We start from the raw sequence: 13,130 nt of genomic DNA, 5'->3' as shown, positions 1-13,130 counted from the left end.
GAAGAAGTGCGGCTCAACGACCGGAACCTACACTCATGGTAAATGTAGAAATTATGGGTTAGCACAAATAATGTACTAAGTATGGAATCCATGCACAAAAATCCTTAAAACATGCATAAAAGGGACATTTAGTTGAAATCATGTCATTATCGTGTTTAAAAGTCGTTATGCACATTTATGAATAAACATAAGTCAAACCAACATATATGCAACCCAAAGCCATACTAGTGAAATGCAAAGGTAAGATCCCATAACCCTACCAAATGCTAAGTATCACATTTAAATCACCAACAACATACATATATTATGTTTGCCTCATCCATAACCAACATACATAAGTAAGGAGTTATTCATATTCATAACTTGTAACAAGTAAAGTCAACCTTAACATCCATACATATCTTACATACATAATCCATAAGTCCTCATAACATAATAGAGCCTCACCATAACCCCTCTTAAAGCCTACTTGTGCAATGAATAAGTGAAGTCCCATACCCCCACTCATACTAAGTAGTACCTCTTAAGAAGTCATAGTTAAAGTCCATGTTCTTATCATAGTTGATATTCGTATCATATAGAGAAAATAGCATTTACCGACATAGACCATGTGAGCTACATGGAATCTGGTGTTCTACCCCCACACCGAAAAGAGGTGTCCTACTTGCCTAAGGTAGAACGTACATTTTATCTTTTAGGTGGATCTACTAGCTAAAGACCTACGCGGGCCCATAGTTATGGGATAAGGAGATTCCTACTAGAAACTCTAATAACTAACGTGCAGGTTTCTATCTCATGAGATAACCATATTGGGAACCCAACTACTAGTGTGAAGGAATCCATCTCATACTCATATCCACTCGGTGCTAAGCATAATTCCCTTTAGAATTCATATTAGGCTTTACTTATGTTCATGGTCATGAGAGAATGCATTAGCCACTCAACCAACATACATCATAATACCTCATACATTCATTAGATGATGATATCCTTTAAACCTTAGAACCATCAACATGTGAGTAAACATTTCACATCATATTCATACTGTGTTCATGAGAATGGCCTTTCAATCAACACAACAAGTTTATCATAAACATACATTCATACTTCATACATAATCAAGTGTAAGGGTATAAGGAAGAAGGATCTTGATTCAATACCACAATTACATAATATTCATAGGATTATCATTATCTACGCTCGACATACTCAGCTGAGTGGCTCCAAAACAAAAAATCTGGAAGCATATGAATTTGATTTTAAAATGAGAGTTAGTGAGTTCTGAAGATTTTGAGGAGCTCCTACATTGTGTTTTTGATCCCTAACACTGTTCTTTATGTTTTTGAGTAGATATTTAGGGTTTATTTGATTTTGAATTCAATTCAAGAATTTTGAAGACTTGAGGATTGTTACCCAAGCTGATGGAAAACATAGTTGATTACTATTTATTGCTCTTTGTTATGTGTGGCTAAACACCCCATTCTTTGGGGTGTGATTATGTGATTGAATGCTTCAATTAGCTTATGGGTGTTAGTATTTTTGGATTTTACTGTTGATTTGGCATGGGTTCAATTGATAGTTGAATTTTAATTGATGAATTGTAGTTGCAAATACAATTCTAGCCTAGTATTCTAAGCTTGCTTGAGAAAGAGGTTTCAGAGTTAAAACTATTAATTGATGATTATAGTGATTGGATTATTGTAGACTTAGCTTGAGAAAGTGGGTTTAAATTCATTCTTACCGATCTAGCTTGAAAGAGTAGATAATTGAGGTATTGGGTTGTTTATGATTATTATGCTTGTCGAGGTTCGAGAGAACGCGCTTGATTCGTAATAGTAGACTAAGAAATGACTATTACACCCAAAGCCTAGCCTACCCACTAAGATTGACTGATTTTTAGTAAATAATAATCACCCATATAGAGAAATTAGCTTTCAATCAATCACACTCCCAAGGATCCATCTCTACTTAATTACCCCTGTGTGTTCGTAGTTGTTGATTATTCACTATTATCCCCCTGTTGACATTAATTGTCAAACCCCTGCCATTTACTTTAATTGATTCAAAGATGTGTACTTCTACAAATAATTAGAACACTATTGCACTTCGTAATTGAATTCTTTACCGTATCACTCCCTGTGGGATCGACCCCAACTCGTCGTTGGGTTTATAATTGATAGTAAACGCCTACACTTAGAATCGGATGAAGTGTAGTTGAGTGTTTTATCAAAAATGGTGCCGCTACCGGGGAGTGGTGTTTAGAATTCTTTTAGTGAAGTTTAGTTGTGAACTGATTGTGTTGTTGTAACACCCCGTAATTTAGTGAGTTCTAGATCCTTTGGTAAGAGTTTTGGAGTCGTATGAGGGTTAAAACTTTTAAATATGGTTCCCGTACTTAGAATAGGGGTTTTAGGGGTTAAACATCCTGGTACGACTCCCCAAGGACAACCCAAGGGGTCCTTGAGGAGGACCCCAAAACAGTCCCTAAATCTGGAAAAAATGTGTGAACTACGGTCGCAATCTACTGGGCGTAGACCAGACCACGCCCCATGGTTCATGGGAGTAGGTCAATGCCTGCACCAGGCCTGCAAAGTTGAGCCTCAGGTGTAAACCACGGAGGTGATTGACGTCCAGTAGCTCCAGTTTTAAGTAATTTAGTTTTAAGTCAGGGATTTTAAGTAGGTGCTGCCAGTTTTAAGTAATTTAGTTTTAAGTTAGGGGTTTGGGAATTGATTAGTTAATTAATTAGGGGTTAAGGGAGGTCGGTTAGTTAGTTAATTAACCACCTATATAAGTATAATACACCCCTAAATTAATCATTAGAACTCATTCATCTAAACACCCCAAAACCTCTCTCCAAAAATCATCTCTCTAGTATAGAAGAAGAAGAAGAAGAAGACGAAGAAGAGAAGAGAAGAGGGCAGCAACTTAGGCATATTTTCCCCATTGATTCAAGCTTTGTTTAGGGATTTGATTGAAGGTATGTGAATCTTAATCATCCATGGGTTCTTCCACCCATGGAGCCCATACAGTTTTCCCCATTTGTGAAATCAAAAACCCCATTCTAGCTAGGATTGTGCTTGCATTGTGGGTAGGGTTTGGATGTGATTCCAATCTAGTTGATAACATCCAATTATTATTGAATTAGCTTTGTTTAATGATATTATGATGATTCATGTGATTTCTGTGGTAAACGCTAATCTAAATTGATGAATGTGATAATTGTGGGTTGATGCCATTAGAGGTGAAATTGAAGGTTCATGAGTGATCTTCCTAAATCAATGTTGTGTGTAGTAATTGATCAAGATTAGGAATACCTAGACATGAATTGAACTAGACTCTATACTACATGATTTATCTTGACATGTAAAGATGAAATTGAACCTTTAAGGCAAATTGTGACTAGAATCAGCTAGTATTAAAGAAGGTGATTGAATGTCATGTAATCTAGGTTCATAATATGCTTCCATGATGTAGAGTCATTGATAATGAGGTGTCATAGTGATGAATGATGATCATTAGGGCTTAATCAAGAAGCTAATATTATCAACTTTAGATCCTAAGGCTTTGAGAGTAAAATCTACATATGAATCCAAGGTTAATAAATAGAATGGTGTTGAGAGACCTTTACCTACCTAGATCACCTTATGAATCATAGATGGTAGAAAGCGATAGAATCGCTTAGGTCATGATTATATCCTTGTCTAATGATGAATTATAGACATGATGCTAAGTATGAATATGAACTTAACATGAAAGACTTCTCACATAGTAATGGTTCTAGGGTTGAAGGACTTCTCCTAACTAATTGAACCAAAGGCTAGCAAGCCTATATACCTAGGTCATGGATTGTGATAGTTGCTTCCACATGGTCTAAAAAGGGTATTAGCATGGATTGGTTGTCAAGAACACCTTTCCATCAACTTGAGTCAAAGTAGAGGTTTTATGATTATCTTGTGGAATTTATGCCTAGCACCGAGTGGATATTGAAATGAGATGGAGGTTCCCACCTAGTTGAGTTTGGGCTTTCATGCACGTTCCCACCTAGTTTAGTTTGGGCTTCCCACATGGTATCTCTCACCTAGAACAGTATGGATTTCCCCAAGGGTGTCTCATGAGATGGAAGCCTCACCTAGTTTAGTTTGGGTTTCTAGTAGAAATCTCTGTATCCCATAACTACATACCCCGTAGGAAGTTGACTAGCGGATCTGACTAAGCCCGGTCCTACCTTGGCAAATGAACCAACCCTTAATGGTATGGGTAACACCATTGGAGATTTTGTGATAACTCATATGTTCTCATGTCGGTTAAGGTTATATCTGAAACGACCCCAAAAAAATGCCCGAAAATGTGCTTCGGAAACACCTATAATTGTAATTTCCATATATCTCAAAATCCGTTTCGTTTTTCGAAAATCCGACTTCATATTCTTGTTTAGGGGGTCAAATTGAGTGGGAAATGGGTCTAACCCAAATTTTAGAGCAACCGTATCAAAATCCAAAATTTCCAAGTGAAGCCTTTTTCGAGGGTCTACTTTGGAGGGTCATATCTCCTAGCACACAAATTATTTGGTGGCCAATAATATATCCATGGAAAGCCCTTTGAGTTAGCTATCTAACGCACTTCGTTTCACCTTATTCGGAGTTCGTACGAAGAAGTTATGCCCATTTTCGTAAAGTCTGTCCGGCAGAAAATCCAAATTCCAGTAGCTGATTTTACTGTTCATCTACTGTTCACCCGCCTGTTTTTTTTTCTAAGTGTTGGACCCTTTTTTTCAAATGACTTATATTAATTCCTAGATACCATAATCCAATTCCCATCCCAAAAAAAAACATTTCCCTCTCTACAATCCTCCATTTAAGAAGAATAAGAAGTGGGAGCTAGGGCTTTGGATTCAAGGCTTTCTTCATCAATTTTCGTGGGAGATCATAGCAAAGGTATGGGGGTCTTGATCCTTGTCTAATTTTCCATACAAGGAGCCAAATCCAAAGTTACTTCAAAATATGAAAAATCTAGGTTTTCACTCAATCTCATGGGTTCTTCCATCAAATGGTTTTAAAAGGTTTCTAATGGCACTTTATGGTTATATTGTTGTTGTATTGACGATTTAAGATGAAAATACTCCATGAACCCATGATTTCTCTCTATTCCTAGTTTATGCCTTTATGAAGTGGTTGCTAGATAATGAATGTATATGAATCAAACTTGTTTAAAGGTCTTTAGATTGTTGAAGTATGTCATTACCCATGCTTATTTTATGGTGTATTGTTGGTGTATTGGTATGTGAGGCTTATGGCCTTAAAGGCATAGTATGAGAAATTGGAGTGTTATCATGACATTATATGAATGAGAATCCAATGAAGATAATGTGATCATGTTATGAATGTAAAGGTGTTGTTGTAGGTTGTTCACTGTTTTGGTTGCATAATTACTACCCTAATTTTCATGCTCTTTGATTTCATTACATGCCTTCAAGGTGTTTGACAAAATGTCCAACTATGGAGAATTGATAAAATGATGTTTTAAAGCTTGAGTTATGAGATGTATGGAACTTCAAAGATGTGTTGATGACAAACTAAGCTTGTGTATATGTTCATTCCATACGTGAGATTGCATTAGAGCCTAATGAGAATTTCCTATATAAAGTGTTGCATGACCATGCCCGGTCCGGGGGAAAAGAACCGGACAACCATGTGAGAGGTTTATATCTCACCACCTAGGATGTTTGGGGTGTGACCAACATCAACCATGTGAGAGGTTTATATCTCACCACCTAGGATGTTTGGGTGTGACCAACATCAACCATGTGAGAGGTTTATATCTCACCACCTAGGATGCTTGGGGTGTGACCAACATCAACCATGTGAGGGGTTTATACCTTGCCACCAGGGTGTCCGGGTGTGAACGGCATCCCCCATCCTAAGTTGGGGTTATAGATTGGTTGGATCATGCATACACATATGATATCTACTATTAGTATAGATTTACTTAAACATGTTTTGACTTCACTTTGATCATGCATCCTCATATTGTTATTCATAATGCCTATGAAACTATTTCTTGTATTTCGATTGTGTCCTTGTTTATTGTTGTGTTGCACCCCGCATACTTAGTACATTCCAAGTACTAACGCATATTTTGCCTACATGATGTCACCATGTAGGGACCGGAGCTACTCTTGATCCTTCTCTCCATTCACGTGGCTAGTACGACGCTTATCCGAGTTTGTTGGTGAGTCCTCAATAATTCGAGGGCTATGTTATGTTTCTTACTCCTATGTTTTGAGACTTTAGCTTGCAATTGTATTTTAACTATGAGGGGAGCCGGTAATATGTCATGGCCCCCGTCCTATCTATATATGTAGAGGTGTGAGTTGGACAAGTATTTTGTAAACGAGCTTGACTCTTATTCTATGATGTCATTTTGAAATGGTTTGCCTTAGTCCCTATTTCTCGTTAATTAATGTTGAATGTACTTCCGCGACCGATGAAGTGTGATGACAAGTTTGAGAGGCTTGTTTGGGGTTCCTTCGGGTTCCTCATTCGCCATGTCACGTCTAGGCCCTAGGCTTGGGTCGTGACAAGCTTGGTATCAGAGCACTAGGTTGTTAAATCCTCGGAGTCCAACACACCGCGTTGAGTAGAGTCCTAATCATGGTTGTGAAGCGCGCCACGACTATGAATGGGAGGCTACAAAACGTTTTAGGAAAGGTTTCCCTTCTTCATGTTCTATGTCGTGCTTAGAGTGTGATAAGGTGATTCCTCCCTAACGCTTGTTCTTTGATTGCTAGATCATCATGCCAAACATGAGGGGAAGACGGGCCCGATCACCGGAAGAGCCACCCACCAATGGTGAGCTCCGTGATGCACTCACCATGCTTGCACAAGTGGTATCTAACCAAGTGCAACAAGGAGCCCAAGCTCCTCGAACTACCACCCCGGGGGAAAGGGTGAGAGATTTCATGAGGATGAACCCTCCGGTCTTCCATGGTTCAAAGGTGGATGAGGACCCGCAAGAGTTCATCGATGAGGTATGCAAAATCTTGACCATTATGGATGTTGGTGCTTGTGAGAAGGCGGAATTGGCGGCTTACCAACTCAAGGGGGTTGCTCAAATTTGGTTTGATCAATGGAAGGGTGAGAAAGGTAATGGCTATGTGGTGTTGTGGGAGGAGTTTAAAATTGCTTTCCTTAATAGGTTCTTCCCTCTTGAGCTTAGGGAGGCAAAGTTGGTGGAGTTCATGAACTTGAAGCAAGGAGCTATGAGTGTGAGGGAGTATGCCCTCAAATTTGTCCAACTCTCCAAGTATGCACCTCACTTGGTGGCCGACTCTAGGTCGAGGATGAACAAATTTGTGATGGGTGTATCCGACTTGGTTAGTGAGGAGTGTCGGTCCGCTATGCTCATTGGAGATATGGATTTGTCTCGGTTGATGACTTATGCCGAGCAAATGGAGGAGGAGAAATTGAGGAAGAGAAGGGGGCACGAGGCCAAGAGGGCCCGATTGGAGAATAGGTTCCCTAAGGGTGCTAGATTTCATCAAGGCCGAGGAAACCCTCATGTCAACCGGGGATTTGCTATCAATGTTCCTAGACCTCAAGGGGGAGGTGAAGTGGGTTCTATGGATGTATGCCCTAAGTGTGGGAGGAAGCATGGTGGTCCTTGCATGAAGGGTTCGGGTGCTTGCTTTGAATGTGGAGAAGTGGGTCATAAGAGGTTTGAATGTCCCAAGATCCGCAACAAGGTCCGAAGTGCTAACACTACTCCTTTGGGTAGAGGTGCTTCTCAAAGTGGTGCCCCAAGGAACAATCGATTTTATGCTTTGCATGGTAGACAAGGTGTTAATGAGACCCCGGATGTGGTGACCGGTATGTTGCAAATCTTTGATTTTGATGTTTATACTTTGATTGATTCGGGTGCCACCCTTTCCTTTGTTACCCCCTTAGTTGCTAGAAAATTTCATGTTGAGTCGGAATTGTTGCATGAGTCATATGAAGTATCTACTCCCATTGGTGTCTCTATTGTTGCTAGAAAAGTGTATAGAAATTGTCCGGTTTGCATATTGAATAAGTTGTTGCCTTGCGATCTTATTGAGTTGAACATGGTGGATTTTGATGTTATTCTTGGGATGGATTGGTTGCATGCATATTATGCTTCTATTGATTGTAGGACTCGTAAAGTCAAGTTCCGATTTCCTAATGAACCCGTTCTTGAGTGGGAGAGCCGGGATGTTGTGGTGAAGGGGAAATTCATTTCTTGCATTAAAGCCCATAGGTTGATTTCCAAAGGGTGCTTGTACCATATTGTGAGAGTCAATGATGTGGAGTCTAAAGTCCCTCCTGTTGAGTCTATTCCGGTTGTTAATGAGTTTCTAGATCTCTTCCCAAAAGACCTTCCCGGTGTCCCTCCCGAAAGGGAGATAGATCTTGGTATAGACCTCCTTCCCGATACTCAACCTATTTCTATCCCCCCTTACCGTATGGCCCCGGCAGAGTTGAAAGAGTTGAAAGAGCAATTAAAAGATTTGTTAGAGAAGGGATTTATTAGACCTAGTCATTCTCCCTGGGGTGCTCCGGTTTTGTTTGTGAAGAAGAAAGATGGGTCTCTTAGAATGTGTATTGATTATCGACAACTTAATAGGGTCACCGTCAAGAATAGGTATCCTCTTCCAAGGATTGACGATTTATTTGACCAATTGCATGGGGCTAGTCACTTCTCTAAGATTGATCTTCGGTCAGGGTATCATCAAGTGAAGGTGAGGGAGTGTGATATTCCCAAGACGGCCTTTCGTACTAGGTATGGGCACTATGAGTTTGTGGTGATGTCTTTCGGGTTGACTAATGCTCCGGCTCTCTTTATGGATTTGATGAATAGGGTTTTCAAACCCTACCTTGATTCTTTTGTGGTGGTGTTTATAGATGACATCTTGATCTATTCTCGGGGTGAGGAAGAGCACAAGGGTCACTTGAGGGTGGTACTCCAAAGATTGAGGGAAGAGAAGTTGTACGCTAAATATGAAAAGTGTGAGTTTTGGTTGAAGGAAGTTGCTTTCCTAGGCCATGTGGTGTCGGGGGATGGTATTAAGGTGGATCCTAAGAAGACCGATGTTATTAGGAATTGGCCTAGACCTTTGACCCCGTCGGATATAAGGAGTTTCTTGGGTTTAGCGGGTTATTATAGGAGATTTGTAGAAGGGTTTTCTTCTCTTGCTTCTCCTATGACTAAGTTGACTCAAAAGAAGGCTAAATTTGTGTGGTCGGATGAGTGTGAGGAAAGCTTCCAAACATTGAAAGAAAGGCTTGTGTCCGCTCCTATTTTGTCACTTCCGGATGGGTTAGAAGGTTTTGTTGTTTATTGTGATGCTTCCCATATTGGTTTGGGTTGTGTGTTGATGCAAAGTGGTAAGGTTATAGCCTATGCTTCTAGGCAACTTAAGGTTCATGAAAAAAATTACCCAACCCATGATCTTGAATTGGCCGCCGTGGTTTTTGCTTTAAAGATTTGGCGTCATTATTTGTATGGGGTGCATGTTGATATCTTCACCGACCATAAGAGTCTCCAATATGTGTTCACACAAAAAGATCTTAACTTGAGACAAAGGAGGTGGTTAGAATTCCTTAAGGATTATGATATGAGTGTTCACTATCATCCGGGGAAAGCTAATGTGGTGGCGGATGCATTGAGTAGAGTGTCCATGGGTAGCTTGGCTCATGTGGAGGAAGGTAGTAAAGAGTTGGCTAAGGAGGTCCATCGGTTGGCCAAATTGGGAGTTAGGTTAGAAGGGGTGGATAGTGGAGGAGTAGTTGTTGTTGATGGTTCAAGATCTTCCTTGGTTGATGAGGTGATAGTCAAGCAAGATCTTGATCCTTCTTTGGTAGAATTAAAGGCTTCGGTGAGTAGTGGTAAGGTGGAGGTTTTCTCCCAAGGGGGAGATGGTGCCCTTAGGTACCAAGGTAGATTATGTGTTCCTTGTGTGGATGGTGTGAGGGAAAGAATCCTTGATGAGGCTCATAATTCTTCTTATTCTATTCATCCGGGGTCAACAAAGATGTATAGAGACTTGAGGGATGTGTATTGGTGGGGCGGTATGAAGAAGGACATTGCAAAATTTGTTTCGGGTTGCCATAGTTGTCAACAAGTCAAGGCTGAACATCAAAGGCCGGGTGGCCTAACTCAAGACATTGAGATACCTACTTGGAAGTGGGAAGAAATCAACATGGATTTTGTAGTGGGCTTACCCAAGGCTAGAAGAGGCTTTGATTCGGTTTGGGTGGTGGTTGATCGGATGACAAAGTCGGCTCATTTCCTACCGGTTAAAACTACTTACGGGGCTGAAGAGTATGCCAAGTTGTACATTCATGAATTGGTAAGGTTGCATGGGATTCCTTTGTCTATCATCTCGGATCGTGGTGCCCAATTCACTTCTCACTTTTGGAAGTCATTCCAAAGGGGTCTTGGTACAAAGGTAAAGCTTAGCACGGCCTTCCACCCTCAAACGGATGGCCAAGCCGAAAGAACAATTCAAACCTTGGAGGATATGCTTAGAGCTTGTGTATTGGAGTTGAAAGGTAGTTGGGATGATCATCTTCCTTTGATTGAATTTGCATACAACAATAGTTATCATTCTAGTATCGGTATGGCTCCTTTTGAGGCACTTTATGGTAGACGGTGTAGGTCACCGGTTGGGTGGTTTGAAGTCGAAGAGGTGGCCTTGTTGGGTCCGGATCTGGTCATGGATGCTCTTGAGAAGGTAAGGATGATTAGGGAGAGGTTGAAAACAGCCCAAAGTCGTCAAAGGTCTTATGCCGATGTGAGGAGACGGGATCTTGAATTCAAAGTGGGTGATTGGGTTTATTTGAAGGTTTCTCCAATGAAAGGTGTGGTTCGTTTTGGTAAGAAGGGGAAATTAAGTCCTAGGTATGTCGGTCCTTATGAGATAATAAAAAGGGTTGGTAAAGTAGCCTATGAGTTGGGGTTGCCCAAGGAGATGGAATTAGTTCATCCGGTATTCCATGTATCGATGTTGAGGAAATGTGTTGGTGATCCTAACGCTATTGTACCTCTTGAGGTTGTGGGTGTTGTAGAAGATAATTTGACGTATGAAGAAGTTCCGGTTCAGATCTTAGATAGACAAGTTAAAAGGTTGAGGAACAAAGAAGTGGCGTCCGTTAAGGTGCTTTGGAGAAATCAACAAGTGGAGAGTGCTACTTGGGAGGCCGAAGCAGACATGCAAAGACGTTATCCTTATCTATTCAAATCCACTCAAGCCTAAGGTATTAAATCAAGTCCTTTGTACTCCATCGAGTCCTACATTTCAGCCTCTGAATCATTAATGTGCATATATGTTTAAATTGATGAGTTATGGATGCTTTACACTAAGTTTTGAAATCTTGAAGTGATGTTTAAATAAAATTTTTGCATTCATGTTGGGGCTGATATGTTCTTACTAAGTCTTGCCTTGTACGTCTCTTCCACATTCGGGGACGAATGTTCCCAAGGGGGAGATATTGAAACGACCCCAAAAAAATGCCCGAAAATGTGCTTCGGAAACACCTATAATTGTAATTTCCATATATCTCAAAATACGTTTCGTTTTTCGAAAATCCGACTTCATATTCTTGTTTAGGGGGTCAAATTGAGTGGGAAATGGGTCTAACCCAAATTTTAGAGCAACCGTATCAAAATCCAAAATTTCCAAGTGAAGCCTTTTTCGAGGGTCTACTTTGGAGGGTCATATCTCCTAGCACACAAATTATTTGGTGGCCAATAATATATCCATGGAAAGCCCTTTGAGTTAGCTATCTAACGCACTTCGTTTCACCTTATTCGGAGTTCGGACGAAGAAGTTATGCCCATTTTCGTAAAGTCTGTCCGGCAGAAAATCCAAATTCCAGTAGCTGATTTTACTGTTCATCTACTGTTCACCCGCCTGTTTTTTTTTCTAAGTGTTGGACCCTTTTTTTCAAAGGACTTATATTAATTCCTAGATACCATAATCCAATTCCCATCCCAAAAAAAAACATTTCCCTCTCTACAATCCTCCATTTAAGAAGAATAAGAAGTGGGAGCTAGGGCTTTGGATTCAAGGCTTTCTTCATCAATTTTCGTGGGAGATCATAGCAAAGGTATGGGGGTCTTGATCCTTGTCTAATTTTCCATACAAGGAGCCAAATCCAAAGTTACTTCAAAATATGAAAAATCTAGGTTTTCACTCAATCTCATGGGTTCTTCCATCAAATGGTTTTAAAAGGTTTCTAATGGCACTTTATGGTTATATTGTTGTTGTATTGACGATTTAAGATGAAAATACTCCATGAACCCATGATTTCTCTCTATTCCTAGTTTATGCCTTTATGAAGTGGTTGCTAGATAATGAATGTATATGAATCAAACTTGTTTAAAGGTCTTTAGATTGTTGAAGTATGTCATTACCCATGCTTATTTTATGGTGTATTGTTGGTGTATTGGTATGTGAGGCTTATGGCCTTAAAGGCATAGTATGAGAAATTGGAGTGTTATCATGACATTATATGAATGAGAATCCAATGAAGATAATGTGATCATGTTATGAATGTAAAGGTGTTGTTGTAGGTTGTTCACTGTTTTGGTTGCATAATTACTACCCTAATTTTCATGCTCTTTGATTTCATTACATGCCTTCAAGGTGTTTGACAAAATGTCCAACTATGGAGAATTGATAAATTGATGTTTTAAAGCTTGAGTTATGAGATGTATGGAACTTCAAAGATGTGTTGATGACAAACTAAGCTTGTGTATATGTTCATTCCATACGTGAGATTGCATTAGAGCCTAATGAGAATTTCCTATATAAAGTGTTGCATGACCATGCCCGGTCCGGGGGAAAAGAACCGGACAACCATGTGAGAGGTTTATATCTCACCACCTAGGATGTTTGGGGTGTGACCAACATCAACCATGTGAGAGGTTTATATCTCACCACCTAGGATGTTTGGGGTGTGACCAACATCAACCATGTGAGAGGTTTATATCTCACCACCTAGGATGCTTGGGGTGTGACCAACATCAACCATATGAGGGGTTTATACCTTGCCACCAGGGTGTCCGGGTGTGAACGGCATCCCCCATCCTAAGTTGGGGTTATAGATTGG

The 13,130-nt window shown here is 40.2% G+C and overlaps 1 protein-coding gene across 1 annotated transcript in view; it reads right to left on the bottom strand.

Annotated features, from left to right (window-relative positions):
* The window catches only part of LOC125822765 (uncharacterized), a 409,485-nt gene that overhangs the window by 309,139 nt on the left and 87,216 nt on the right, over positions 1-13,130 (bottom strand). The gene's annotated exons all lie outside the window — the stretch shown is intronic.

The sequence above is a fragment of the Solanum verrucosum genome, unplaced genomic scaffold (genome assembly GCF_900185275.1).
Source record: "Solanum verrucosum unplaced genomic scaffold, falcon-dt-bn FXZP01000104.1, whole genome shotgun sequence".
NCBI lineage: Eukaryota > Viridiplantae > Streptophyta > Magnoliopsida > Solanales > Solanaceae > Solanum > Solanum verrucosum.
This window is presented reverse-complemented; position numbering and strand designations above follow the sequence as displayed.